Source organism: Rutidosis leptorrhynchoides, chromosome 10 (assembly GCF_046630445.1).
Source record: "Rutidosis leptorrhynchoides isolate AG116_Rl617_1_P2 chromosome 10, CSIRO_AGI_Rlap_v1, whole genome shotgun sequence".
NCBI lineage: Eukaryota > Viridiplantae > Streptophyta > Magnoliopsida > Asterales > Asteraceae > Rutidosis > Rutidosis leptorrhynchoides.
Genome location: NC_092342.1, coordinates 110,548,721 through 110,564,544, shown reverse-complemented (window position 1 = coordinate 110,564,544; position 15,824 = coordinate 110,548,721).

Here is a 15,824-nt window from a genome sequence, read left to right as displayed (position 1 = left end):
ATCTAAAAGCTGTGTATTGTACGAGTACGAATACGGGTGCATACGAGTAGAATTGTTGATGAAACTGAACGAGGATGTAATTGTAAGCATTTTTGTTAAGTAGAAGTATTTTGATAAGTGTCTTGAAGTCTTTCAAAAGTGTATGAATACATATTAAAACACTACATGTATATACATTTTAACTGAGTCGTTAAGTCATCGTTAGTCGTTACATGTAAGTGTTGTTTTGAAACCTTTAGGTTAACGATCTTGTTAAATATTGTTAACCCAATGTTTATAATATCAAATGAGATTTTAAATTATTATATTATCATGATATTATGATGTATGAATATCTGTTAATATGATATATATACATTAAATGTCGTTAGAACGATAATCGTTACATATATGTCTCGTTTCAAAATCATTAAGTTAGTAGTCTTGTTTTTACATATGTAGTTCATTGTTAATATACTTAATGATATGTTTACTTATCATAATATCATGTTAACTATATATATATCCATATATATGTCATCATATAGTTTTTACAAGTTTTAACGTTCGTGAATCACCGGTCAACTTGGGTGGTCAATTGTCTATATGAAACCTATTTAAATTAATCAAGTCTTAACAAGTTTGATTGCTTAACATGTTGGAAACACTTAATCATGTAAATAACAATTTCATTTAATATATATATAAACATGGAAAAGTTCAGGTCACTACAGGTTCCCTACAGTAGACGTTGTTGCGAATGACATTTAATAGGAGTTGAAGATCATGGCGTATTTCGTCATCTTGAATACGAAGTCATTGGTTGAGATTTCGTGGTGCTCCAGGAATGGTAATGAGATCTAAGATAGGTTGTAAAGGAAATTTAGGGTTAAGAGATCTTAGATCGGTAGATGAAGTACAGAAGGAACGCCCTTTGGATGGAATAGCCATAATGATTGCGAATTGTTCAAGAGACCAAGTGTAGGGTGTATTGAAGAGTCGAAATGCAACTTGGTGGGGTTGTGAAAGATCAAGATGAGTATAAAATTTCCTAATCAACGTTGGATAAATGACTTGATCAAACTCAAGGAATGAGAAGCAATTATTTTGAGTGAAGATTTGAGTTAGTGCGGGAAATTCGTTATGATGAACAACACGCTCTTCATGACGTGTCCTAGTTTCCATGTGTTGCCTGTTGTTTGTAATTCGTTGATTTCGAGTGTTGGTCATTTTCTAGGAAAACAACATTTTTAGCAAAACATTCCAGTTTATTACATGTTTATGAAAAACTATATGCTAAACATGTGTGGATTAATCCTTGTCTAGACTCATTTAAAAAAATTTTAAAAGTAAGTTGTGTCATTTCTTTTTAAAATTTAGAAAAGTTTCATCATTTTGCTTTATGTTTACCAAGTATAGATAAAAGTCATGAGATTGACAAGTATCATAATGGCTTGTTCAAACATATGTTTGTGCATGAATGGTTTTTTTTAAGATTTTAAAACATATGTGAGATTTATGCAAGAAAACACTTTCATGGCACATTTGATAAGTAATTTTTCCATAACAATTTTTACTCATTATTGGAAGAATTTATGCTAGAAAACAAGTGTTCCTATTAATTTGAAAAAACTCTTACTTAATTAAACAAAATTAAAGGAAATTTTGGAAGTTTACCTTGAAGAAAATTGAAAGAGTTTTGGACCACTTTGAAGAGTACTTTGAAAATATGACAAAAGAAAATCTAGAGATCCAGTGGTTGGGGTTTAAAGAAGAGATGTGGTTGGTGGAAACGTTGTTTGGATATTAAAGAGGGTACATAAAAGACAAAAGAATGCGTCAGACGCCAGGCGGTCGCCTACACGATCGACCATAGTTCAACCGTGCATGAACTGTAGAAAATTTTATGGAGTATGTTCCATCATTCCCAACCCATTCCTAAGCAAATTAAAGGTTTCCTTTTTAACTGGCTTAGTGAATATGTCAGCTATGTTTTCAGCAGATTCTACCTTATTTATCACAATATTACCATTTTGGACGTGGTGACGAAGGAAGTGGTGCCTAATGTCTATGTGTTTAGTCCTAGAGTGTAATATTTGATTTTTAGATAGGTCTATAGCACTTTTATTATCACAGCATATGGGTATTTCGGATGAGATGATACCGTAATCAAGGAATGTTTACTTCATCCATAACACTTGTGCGCCTGCTCTTCCCATTGCTACATATTCGGCTTCGGTGGTAGACAATGCAACGGACGTTTGCTTCTTTGAGAACCATGATGTTAAACATAGACCCACGAACGCACATACTCCACTTGTGCTCTTTCTATCAATCATTGACCCTTCGTGGTCGGAATCCGCAAAGCACATAATATCAATACCGGTGAACTTTGGATACCATAACCCAAGATGAATTGTCCCCTTTAAGTATCTAAAGATCCTTTTAACCGCCTCAACGTGTTGAAATCTTGTGCATAAGCACACACTAAACATGATATCTGGCCGACTTGCATTTAAATATAGAAGGGATCCAATCATTCCCCTATATTTAGTGCTATCGAAAGGTTCTCCTTCTCCTTCTAAAGTAAGTTTCACATTAGTTGCCATAGGAGTTGCCATTGGTTTTGAGTTTTCCATTCCAAACTTTTTGAACATTTCATAAATGTACTTTTATTGATTGATGAACGTTTCATCTTCTAGTTGTTTGATTTGAAGTCCGAGAAAGAACTTGCGTTCACCCATCATGCCCATTTCAAACTCATCATGCATTAACTTAGAAAACTCATTTCTAAGAGATTCATTAGTAGAACCAAATACAATATCATCAACATATATTTTAACTATAACTAAATCTTTTTCATGCCTTTTAATAAAGAGTGTATTATCAATTTTTCCCATTTCATAACCATGATTGACTAAAAAGGTTCTAAGTCTTTCATACCATGCTCTAGGAGCTTGTTTAAGTCCATAAAGAGCCTTTTTAAGTTTAAAAACATGATATGGTTTTTTGAAATCTTCAAATCCCGGAGGTTATGACACATATACTTCTTCATTTATGACACCATTTAGAAAAGCACTTTTGACGTCCATTTGATATAGTTTGAAATTATTGGCACATGCATATTCAAGAAGTATTTTTACGGATTCTAGCCTAGCCACGGGGGCGAATGTTTCATCATAATCAATTCCCTCTCGTTGGCTATATCCTTGTGCAACTAACATAGCTTTATTTCTAACTACATTGCCATCCTCATCTAGTTTGTTTCCATAAACCCACTTTGTACCAATGATGTTGCTCTCACTAGGTAAAGGAACCAAATCCCATACATCGCTCCTTTGGAATTGATTTAATTCCTCTTGCATTGCTTCTACCCAACTTTCATCTAATAGGGCTTCCTTAATATTTTTGGTGTCTATTTGATGAAAGCATAGTTGGCAATTAGGTTGAACGCTTGAGACCTAGTGGTTCTAGTATTGATATCTCCTATGACTTGTTCTATAGAATGATCCTTAACATGTTTAAGATCGATCGATGATACTAAGTTATCCTCACTTGGTTTTAAATGAGATCCATCCTCATTTACTTCATTGAACTCAACTTGAGTAGGCGTTATTTCTATAGCATCTTGTTCTATCACATCATCATCTTCTAAAGGTTTAGTCTTAGGTGGAGGAGGAGTTTCATTGATTGTGACATCTAGAGATTCTTCTATGACATTGGTATATTTATTTAGAACTCTATGTGCCTTGCTTTCTAACGAATATCCTAAGAACACCCTCGTACGCTTTGGGTTCAAACTTTGTAAGATATTCCTTTTTTTTTAAGATGAAGCATTTGCACCCGAATACTCTAAGATGACTTACGGTTGGTTTTCTACCATTTATGACTTCATAGGGCATTTTGTCCACTGATTGCCTAATTAAGACTCTATTTTAAATGTAAGTGGAGGTGGCAACGGCTTCACTCCAAAAAATTTGGGGTTTAGATTGTTCATTTAACATTGTTCGACTCATTTCTTGAAGAGTTCGGTTTTTTCTTTCAACAACCCCATTAGATTGAGGTGTGTGAGGAGCCGAGAAATTATGAGAAATACCATTTAAATCACAAAAGACTTCAAATTGAGCATCGTTATCAAATTCTCTACCTTGATCCGTTCTTATTGTTACTACAGTACAATCAAGTAAATTTTGTATTTTAGTAGCAAAAATTATAAATCTTTCACACACTTCATTTTTATGCTTTAGAAATAGTGTCCATGTATATCTTGAAAAGTCATCTACTATTACTAACGTATAAAAATTTTCTCCATAACTTTGTACGACTGATGGCCTAAATAAATCCATGTGTAAAAGTTCTAGACATCTTTTGGTAGAGATAAAGTTCTTAGGCTTATGAATTGCATGAACTTGTTTTCCTATTTTGCATGCATCACAAAAATGACTTTCATATTTCAATTTAGGCAAGTCTCTAACTATGTCTTGTGAATAAATGTTATGAATTAATTTCATATTAGCATGCCCTAGTCTTCTATGCCACAAAGTAGTAGTATCATGTATAGAGGTTAGACAAAAATCTACATGTTTGAAGTCATATAGTTTACATGTATAAAGGCCTTTCTTCCTAATTCCATTTATGACACTTTTACCATATTTTATTATGTATGAGGAATTTTTAGTAAATGTCATGCTATAACCGTTATCACATATTCTTCCTACACTTAGCAAGTTAAAGCTTAGGTTTTTAATGTGTAAAACATTGTCAAGTGTAATCTTTTGATTAATAATGTTACCTTTACCGACGATTTTTCCTCTTACATTGTGACGACCCGGGAATTTCTGACCAAATTTAAACTTGAACTTTATTTGATTTCGACACGATAAACAAAGTCTGTAATGTTGAGTCTCAAAAATTTCTGAACTGTTTCTACGAAATCATTTGATATTTGATTACTCCCGAAGATTCACGAACGATTGTATGTAAATAAATATGTAAATAAATAAATATAAATATAAGGTTTATACATAATATTATGAGATTAATAAAATACACTATAATCAATTAAAAATAAAATATATATATATATATATATATATATATATATATATATATATATATATATAATAATAATAAACAGGATAAGTAAGTATTATCAAAATGAATAAATATATGTAAGATTTCTGTACGTATATTATAAGATATATAACTTTATAAATATTAAAGCATCAATAAAGGTTATTATATATATGAGCATTAAATAAAACATAATTAATAATATATTATTAACAAATTAAAATATAGTTGTTATAATAAGATCATTATTACTTTCAGTACTATCCATATTAATATATATAGAATATCGTATGAAATTGATACATTTGAATTGCTATGATTATTAATGTTAATATTTTTTGTTATCATGGTTAATATCATTATTATTGTAACTTGTAGTAAAGTTATAATTTTAATTATTGTGATTATTATCGGTGTTATTATTAGATATTGTTATTACCATTATTATTAAAGAGTTATTAGTATTAATATTATAAATTATTATCATTATCATTATCATTATTATTAATTAGAAAATAATACATTTTATTATTATTAACATTAATAATAAAATTATCATCACTCTTATTAGTATCATTATTTTTTTTTATTATTAATATAAATATAATAATAATTATTATTAGTAATACATTTATTAGTTATTAACATTTAAACTATAAAAACCAAAACAAATCGTACCATATTGTTATGTGTAGCAATCAAACTGTTTGAAATTACTAACCCTGTCTCCAAATGCATTACAAGTCAAAATTGAACAATCAGATACAACCAAATTCGGTTCTTAATCCCTTTCACTTTTTCATGTATTTATTAATTTATTTTTCTTTCCTTCCTGAGTCATTTTTTTTTATATCAGAATTATACATATATAAATAAGTATCGATCCTTCAGTTATTAAGGGAATCCATTTAACTTTCCTTCTCCATTAATAAATTTTAACAGCAAATGTATGATTTTATCTGTTAATATAGACAATTTTTTTTTTAAAATTCGTATGTCTCTGCTCGTACAACCTTTTACTCAAAATTCGATTGGTAATTAAACGTAAAAATCTATTAAAGCAGTTTTGTTAGGATTCTTACACTCAATCTTTCTGCAAAGTTTCATCCCTCAATTCTTTATATCAAGCTACAATTGTTGAGTCAAAGTTTTTGGAGTAAAAAGTGAAACAATTTTTCTTGATCAAATTCGAGTAATCTGTTGCAATTGAAGTTAAATTGATGAATTCTAAAGTTTCTATAGATCATTTAAAACATACTTCATGTTGAAACCTTTATCTAAAACGTGGTAAATCGCAAGATCAATTTTTTTTTTCCTTGAAGACAGCGACGAGCAGAGGTGATTTTTTATTTTTATTTTTTTTCAAACCAATTAATCTCACTTAATCATTTACATGTTGGAGATTAAATCCTAGAGTCAAGTGTAATTATAATTAAGGTTAAAAGGAATTGGTTCGGTGTTGGTTGGAATTGAAGAAGATGAACATGGAAGGAAAATAATACGGTTTATATATTTCTGAAATGGGTATTAATTAGGAAAATGGGCAATAGCCCAATGGTTAGATGGTGTTGGGTATGAACGGGAGGTCGCGGGTTCGAGTCCCGTCTCGGGCAGTTTATCTATTTTTGTTCCTAAGGTATAATTTTATATTTATTATTATTATTAATACTAGTTATTATTATTATTATTGCTATTATTATTATTAACATACTTATTGTTGTTATGTCAAAAATGTTATATTATTAACAAAAGGATTATTAATATATTTTATGATATTATTATTACCACTACTAGTATTATACTTATAAATTATTAATATTTTCAAAAAAAAAAAAATTATTATTATTATTATTATTATTATTATTATTATTATTATTATTATTATTATTATTATTATTATTATTATTATTATTATTATTATTATTATTATTATTATTATTAGTATTAATACAAATGTGATGAGTATTGATATCATTTTAGTATTAGCCTTAAGTATTATTATCATTGTTATTATCATTATTATGTTTATTATTATTACTAGTAATATGAGTATAATTACTAATAATATTATCTTTATTAAAAATATAAATATTAGTAATATATTATTAAACTTATTTTATTATGATTAGTTGTAAAATGGATAGTTTTATATAAAAATACAATACAACGATAATAAAATTTACATACCACTACACTATTATTATTAGAATGATAATTACTAAGCTATATATATAAAAGGTATCAATTAATACGTAAATATATATTGTTATCATATATAAACTCTAATATATATTTTTTTGTAACATACTATAAAGAATGGTAAAATATTAGTTATATTTATATATAAACTAAATATATTAAATTGATCTAAATAACAAATGATAAAAACAAGTACATTATTATTAATAATTTATATAAACTTGCTCGATTACAATTATGTGTATTAATAAATAAACAAATGATATAGGTTCGTGAATCCGAGGCCAACCCTATACTTGTTCAATGTCGTCATATGTATTTTTACTACAAAATACATTAGGTGAGTTTCATTTACCTTTTTACCCTTTATATTTTTGGGCTGAGAATACATGCGCAACTTTTATAACTGTTTTACGAAATAGACACAAGTAATCGAAATTACGTTCTATGGTTGAATGATCGAAACTGAATATGCCCCTTTTTATTAAGTCTGGTAATCTAAGAATTAGGGAACAGACACCCTAATTGACGCGAACTCTAAAGATAGATCTATCGGGCCCAACAAGCCCCATCCAAAGTACCGGATTCTTTAGTACTTCAAAATTTATATCATGTCCGAAGGAGGATCCCGGAATGATGGGGATATTCTTATATATATATTGTGAATGTCGGTTACCAGGTGTTCAATCCATATGAATGATATTTTTGTCTCTATGCATGGGACGTATGATTATGAGAAATGGAAGTATGAAATCTTGTGGTCTATTAAAATTATGAAATGATTCTTTATGTTAAACTAATGAACTCACCAACCTTTTGGTTGACACTTTAAAGCATGTTTATTTTTAGGTATGAAAGAAATCTTCCGCTGTGCATTTGCTCATATTAGAGATATTACTTGGAGTTATTCATGACATATTTCAAAAGATGTTGCATTCGAGTCGTTGAGTTCATCAAGATTATTATTAAGTCAATTATATTTGGATATATTATGAAATGCTTTACATGCCTGTCAACTGTCGATGTAACTAAAGTTTGTCTTTTAAAAACGAATGCAATGTTTGTAAAATTTATCATATAGAGGTCAATTACCTCGCGATGTAATCAACTGTTGTGAATCGTTTGTAATCGATATGGACTTCGTCCGGATGGATTAGGACGGGTCTCTACATACATCGCCACCAAAGATTACATCACCTCCATTGTGCTCTGTATACTTTGTGAAGAACTCTTTGTTGCCCATCATGTGTGTTGTACATCCACTATCAATTATCTAATCTTCATTTTGTACAACACCATTGAGATAAACCTATATTTAATCAATCACTAACTTTGGTACCCAATGTTTTTTGGGTCCGGGATGATTAGTGATATGACCAAAACGGACGGTTTTATTTGCGCGGTGTGGTTAGGCCGCGACGCATCAGAATCATCTACCACCGGGGCGAGTAATGGTTTTATTATTTATATTTAGCTGGGGTCCCTAGCTATAACTCACCTACTTGTCTTTCTTTTAACGAGTAAGTGGTAAATATAACTCAGGTACGTATTTTTGTATGTATGCTCAGTAACGTGGGACAAAAGTGCTTATATAGTTAACCCTAGTGACAAGAGGTGATAGATTAAGACTAACTAAATAAAACAGTAATTGGACAATAAAAGTAAAGATAGATAGGTATGAAGAATAGAATTCTGAAGGGGAATTATCGCAAGAGTTTAACTTCCTAGGATAAATACTAAACCTCAATCAACTGGGCTATGAACCTAACTGATTTGTCACTAAGAGTTTAGGCCTTGAATATTCTGGCTTAGACGGATATCCCTACTCCCAACGTTAACCTAAAAGGTTTAAACGACCTTATGGAATGAATCCTAGGTGCATGAACAAAGTGGTATACGCATAAAGGAAAGTCTCAGCTTTTCTTAATCCTAGTTGGTCTAACTAAAGCAATATCCTACCACTAAATCACTATGCTATGCCTTAACATTAATAGATGTGAAATCTTAGATATTCTAAGGTACTGCTAATTGGGATAGAAGTCTCTCCTTTGCGATCACTTATTCAACCCCGGATCATCTTACAATATCTCAAGAACATTGCTTTTGACGCGAATCATGCTTTTAAGTAAGCTAGTGTTCACTGAACTCTCTAATGCTAACTCTAATCACAACCTAAATGGGCAGCTCTTCTATGACGAACAAGTGGTTATTCGTACGTAGGTACTATATCCCTATTGTGACGTTAAGCACACATAACTACTTACCTTGTATCATAGGGTTGATCAGGTCCTAATACTAGGTTATAGCCACGTGAATAAGCGGAAAGGGTGATCCGTAAATTAAACTTCTAAACCGTCAAGGTTTCAGCATAACAGTATGATAAGTTTCAGATAAATTATTCAACATATAATAAATATTTGTAACAGATAGATAATCATGCAAGATGAAAGCAACTCAAGATAATAACTTTATTAAATTAAGGAAAGCGTTCACCGTTTACAGACGAGATCTGGACCATTACAAGTACTGACAACCTCTAGACCGCTCCTATTACAATCTTCGTCGTTCGCCTCCGGTACTTAATTTCCCGCTCGGAGGTGAGAAGGCCTTGAAAGCTTTAGTGAGAGAAAGGGTATTGCAGTGAGAGAGTGAAGAGAGGTGTCTAGAAAATTGCCTGCAAACGGCTGGCAGGCCGTTTGGCAAGCCGTTTGGCAAGCCGTTTGGCAGGCCGTATTTGGCAGGCCGTTTGCCAGGCAAGCCGTTTCTTGGGGTCGTTTGCTGGACCGTTTGGCAGGCCGTACCCCATACTGGCAAGCCGTATGGCAGGCCATTTTTTTGGTCTGATCAGCCTTGATTCACTGGATCGTAACTTGATTTCTTGTCTTTCACCGTTTTCGCTCTAGAATCTTTGTTTTAGCTCCGTTTCTCTTGATTCTGTTTGCATCGTCTTCGTAATTACTTTACCTACTAATTTAATCGAAAAAGCGATTATTTTGCCGACAAAGCTTTGAACTTTATGCTTTTGGAACTCAATATCGGGGGTAAAAACATGAATTTTTAGCCTATATCAAATATCCCACACTTAGACTTTGCTTGTCCTCAAGCAAACTTCTGAACTCAAAACAGCGAGGACTTTAATTCGTAGTGATCAAGTTATTTTTGTTCCGCAAGACGGAAGAGCGGAAACTTAGTTTTTATTCTTTTTGCTATCCTCGAATCTTTTTCCGCAAGCATGAGAGGAGGTTACATAACTGAGGCTATCTCACTCGAGTCACTCATTTCACTAAAGTGTTTAGGGTGTCCTATATTTCTAAGAAATGAAGTCACTCTTAGCCAGTCATGCTTACATTCTTCATCATAGGCTTGATCAAGACTCAAATCTCCATCACTTATTTGCGAGAATTTTTGGTTATCGACTCAGCTCGAATTGTGAAGAGATGGGGGTTTGAAAGTTTCTAGAGTGCGAAGGGTTTTGATAGATAGGAGTTTTTTTTTTTTGAAAGATAGACTTCAATGATCCTTTCAGCTTTTTGTCAGGAATTTCTTGGTAAGCATCCTTCTTTCTGACCGCCAGGAGTTTCTTTCTCGAATCTTTTCTGGTTCTGCTCTGAAACGACCCGTCCATATTACTATAAACGCAGTACGTTATTCATTGGTCCCATAGCGAGGTATTTGACCTCTATATGATACGTTTAAGAAAAATATTGCATTCGTTTCATAAAAGCACACCATTATTATACATAATGCATGTTTTAAACAAGTGGGCGATTATTTAAGAAATAATCCCCATGATACATCGGTTACCAAATACTACATACATGATATAACTGTCGAATATAATACATGACAAAGGTTTTATTGAATGCATCACTTCATTTAAACAAAAGCATGAGACTCCATGCACAGCTTGCTCAGATAATGCAACAGCGGAAGACTTTCTTAAGGACCTGAGAATAAACATGCTTAAACAGTCAATACAAAGGTTGGTGAGATATATAGGTTTAGCATCGATATAAATATAGACCACAAGATTTTATAGTTATAAATATATGTACACTCGCAAGTGTATAAAAGTATTCTATAAGTTGTTGAGCGCTTCGGTAACCATACTTAACCATAAATGTAGCATATTCCCTTTATTATGAAATCTCCCTACACTGTACCAAGTGTAGTAAAAATGAAGTACTATGCAACCGTTTGCGATACTAGAGCGACTAGCCCGGTTGGGGTTGTCAAACTCTATAGATCTATCAATAGGATTCGCGCTTACATGTTCTTACAACATGTAAATATTAGTTACGAAGCTATTAGGGAAGATATGCAAGGTGGTACAACTCAACGTAGAATATATTTTAAGTACTTGTGTCCATGGCGTAAAACATAAAATGCATGTATTCTCATCCTAAAATATTTTTAGAGTTTAAAAATGGGACTATATACTCACGGTAGTAAAAGTATATTAATAATAAGTTTTCAGCTTATTAAAAATATGGCCGTCGTCCTTGGATTCACGAACCTATAACAATAATAATGATTCAGATAATAATACGACATGTGAATAAAATAAAACAAGTTCATAGAATACTTATATATTAATTTTTAACATTTTTATGTTAGTAGTCCTTTGTTAGTAGTCCAAAATAGTCCGAAATGTCCAACAGTCCAATAATCGTTATATATATAATCTTAGAATTACCCCACGATGTATTGTATACGTATTGTCTTTGCATCAACCCAGAGACGTATTGTATATGTATTGTCTTAGAATTTATCAAAACGTATTGTATACTTATTGTCTTAAGATTTATCAAAATGTATTGTATACTTATTGTCATGGAATGTACCAAGATTATTATATATATATATATATATATATATATATATATATATATATATATATATATATATATATATATATATATATATATATATATATATATACAATCTCGGAATTAACTAAGATTATAATATTTTGTTATACTAATGATAAAATGTCCACATATATATAGGATATATGAAAAGTTAGCAAGGATATGGTTAATATAGTTTTTACAATATAAATTTCGTCCATACAACGTTAATTTTAGCAGATTTTGTTTTGCTCGCCAAATATTCATTACAACTCCGTTTAAAGTGAATCAAATTGCTATGGATTCCTTAAGAAGTTAATTTTTCAAAAAAAATTCGAAAAGTTCATTCCATGCAATAATATTCAGAGTTTTACCCTCTTTTTGTGCCGGTGGACAGATTTGGAAGAATCCCGGCACCCACCCAATATATGATTTTTGATAAAATACTTCCACTTTGTCTAAAATCATGAAAAAATACTGGAAGTCTTATTTACATATATTAACATATTTCCAAAGTCTTAGCCTCGAAATCAAAGTCTAAGATAGGTTTTTAATTCGCAACCCAAAACAACCCGTTTTTACCGAATGAAGATTAAACGATATATGTTAAGTTTCAAGGTGTTCTTCATATGTACAAGTTATAAGTTCTTATATTAACTTAATATAACATCATAATACATATAAATAAGTGTTATTAGAGTTAAATTAAAAAGATTAGATTAGTTCTTCAAACAAGTTTAGAATCAACTAAACTATGTTCTAGTTTATAAACTCTTATATAGATAGCTATAAACATATGAATTGAACAAGAGTTGAAGAAGAGTTTTTACCTCAAGTTTAGAATGTAAAGTTACTGGAAAGAAGTAGTAGAACAAAACTTGAGTGAGTTCTTGCAAGTGTGTGTGAAAATTGGAAGTAAAATTTGAAAAATGAATGTGTAAAAATGAGTTAGAAATGGTGCTTATTTATAGGCTTGAAAATTTGGTTTTTAGTGAAAATATCTAGTATAAGTTAAAATGTATTAAGTCATGGATGACATATTAAATTGATTAGGTCATGGATGACATATTACACAAATAATTGCAGATTTCTATTGGTATATACCAATAGTAAATACTTCTAGAAGCTGTGTATAATACGAGTAAAAATACCGTATGAATGCGAGTAGAATTCTTGAGGAAATTGAACGAAAATACGAGTATAGCTATCCTTTATATGTATTGGTATATTATAAAGTGTATTGAATACCTGTAAGGATGTATTTACACTCGTAATACATTATATGTAAATACATTTTAACATAAGTTAATTACGTCGTTTAAATAGTAACATATATATTGTTCAAAAACTCTTTAAATTAGTAGTATGAAAATATATATATAATACTTTGTTAATATACTTAATGAGATATTTAATTATCATATTTTCAAGTTAAATATATATAAATCCATATATATACACAATAATTATCTAATTAAACAATTAAATCAAGTTATGACGTTCGTGAATCGTCGGAATAAAAGGGTGACCAAAAGCTTGTGTAAAACTCTTTCCAGAGGTTCAAGACTTATTAAAATTCATTGCTTATCAAGTCAGAATTATTAAATCATGTAAATAGTATAATCAAGTAGTCGGAAAAATTCGGGTCGTTACAGTACCTACCCGTTAAAGAAATTTCGTCCCGAAATTTGATCGAGATCGTCATGGCTGACAATAAGTATGTTTTCATGACGAATACGAGTTGAAAATTAGAGTTTTATCATTAGTGAGTAATATGGATAAAACAATTCGATTATGTGAAGTGTATGAGTAAACCTATCGCAAAATAGTGAAATGAGGAAAGTAAAGATTCGTCTTAACTTTTGACGTCGTCACGGTTGATTTTCGGATTAAAGAAAATCTTTGTAATCTTAATAAAATTTGATTCTTCAGTAATTAAGAAAATTAGAATTTTCTTCGATTAGATGCGTAATCTGCCTCGATTGCTATGTCTGATATTTTGCTATAAATTAACACTCCCTTCGTTTCCTTATTTCCACATCTCTCATCTTCTATACTTTTTTCCTTAATTCATACTTCCAAAAGATTCGTCAATATGCTCCATCAGGTTCTAGTCCTTGATATACTCCTAACTTTTATATCCGTCATTCTTCTTTTTCATATGCCGCCGAAAGAATCTATTCACTTCTACTATACTCTTGGTTTTATAGTGTTTTTAGTTCTCCCGTGTCTTTTCGTTGCAATACATATTGATATACACAGTTTTTAATTTATGTATTGTCATCGGGCCTTATATCTTTCCTTATTTTTCGGAGTCCCTGCTCCTGTTTTTCTATAATCATTAACATCTACGGTTAATGGTCTTTTCTGTTTGCTGCGATTTATACCCCCTTTCTATTTCGGAGCTTCATGCTTTTGTTTTCTTTTCGCAAGTAATGGTCCAGAATTCGTAGGTATGAAGTTTCGAATTATCATAATATACAAAGTAGAAAGGAAAGGTAGTAGCACGATTTGATTTGTCAAATTACCAGAATATCCGAAAAAGACCGAATCATTAAGAAAATATTTTCATGATATTTTTTAGAGGTTAAATAGAATGCAAGAGTCGTGTAACATGGCACATGATGACGTTATGATCTGTGAATCATCACATTCCATTTAGAAACTCAGCATGACTTACTGTAATATAATCACGTTGATCAAGTGTCATTATATTATACTAACTCATGCTTCAGTTCCCAACACTATTTCAAAAACATTCATATTTTAAACTCGAAGGTTTCAGAATTTAGAAACTAAAATAGTTTCTTTTATGATGTAACACAGATTGCGTGAAGAGGTAAATGATTTCGGATAACAATAGTTATGAAGATATCTTCGGAAACATCAAAGATATTTATAATGAAAGATATGCTGATATCTTAGAATATCTAAGATCAGAGGATGATGAAGAATATTGTCCGCAAGAATTGAGAGTAAGGAGCAAGGTATTCGCTAAAGACTTCAGCAGACACTGAAACATTTGGATTCTTTGAAGGCATATTTAGTCTTTGTGATTTGTCCACAGCCTCCTTCATGATTTGCTCAATCCATTTTCCAATTCCAACCTTTCTCTTTTTCTGAGCTTTGTCAACACACTATTCTTTATCATCAAACTTTTGACTGTTACGGTTGTCTACAGTTTCTGCTGCTTCATTCAGTTTTTTCAAAATTCAGGGTATTGATTCGTAGACTGGGTACTTTTCAGAAATTCAGAATTGAAGATCAAAATTTCCAGGAGTTACACATTATATGTATACATATAATTGAAGTGAAAACGCTGCGAGATTCAAGATTGATGATTGATGATTCCCGGTAGTTGGTATGGCAATTATTGTTACAGGATGTAGGTGAGTACATGATGGGGTTTCATGAATAATATAGATATTTTTCAGAGAGACTAAAGCCGAAGTTGCTAGTACATCTGCTGATAATATATAGTGGAATATAAAAGGTGCTCCGTTAACGATGGCGAAAGGGCAACATATATATTGAGGTTATAATACGGCTAATTCGATTGAAAAGTCAAAGTTGACTTGCTGGAGTCGTGACAAAACTGGCTACTTTAAAAAGGAATTGCAAGGTTATTTTCGGCAACAACAACACTAATGGCTCATGGATTTGTGTTAAACCGGGAGTTTTTCAGATGCATGATTGTGGATAACATGTGGTTGGATCATCATT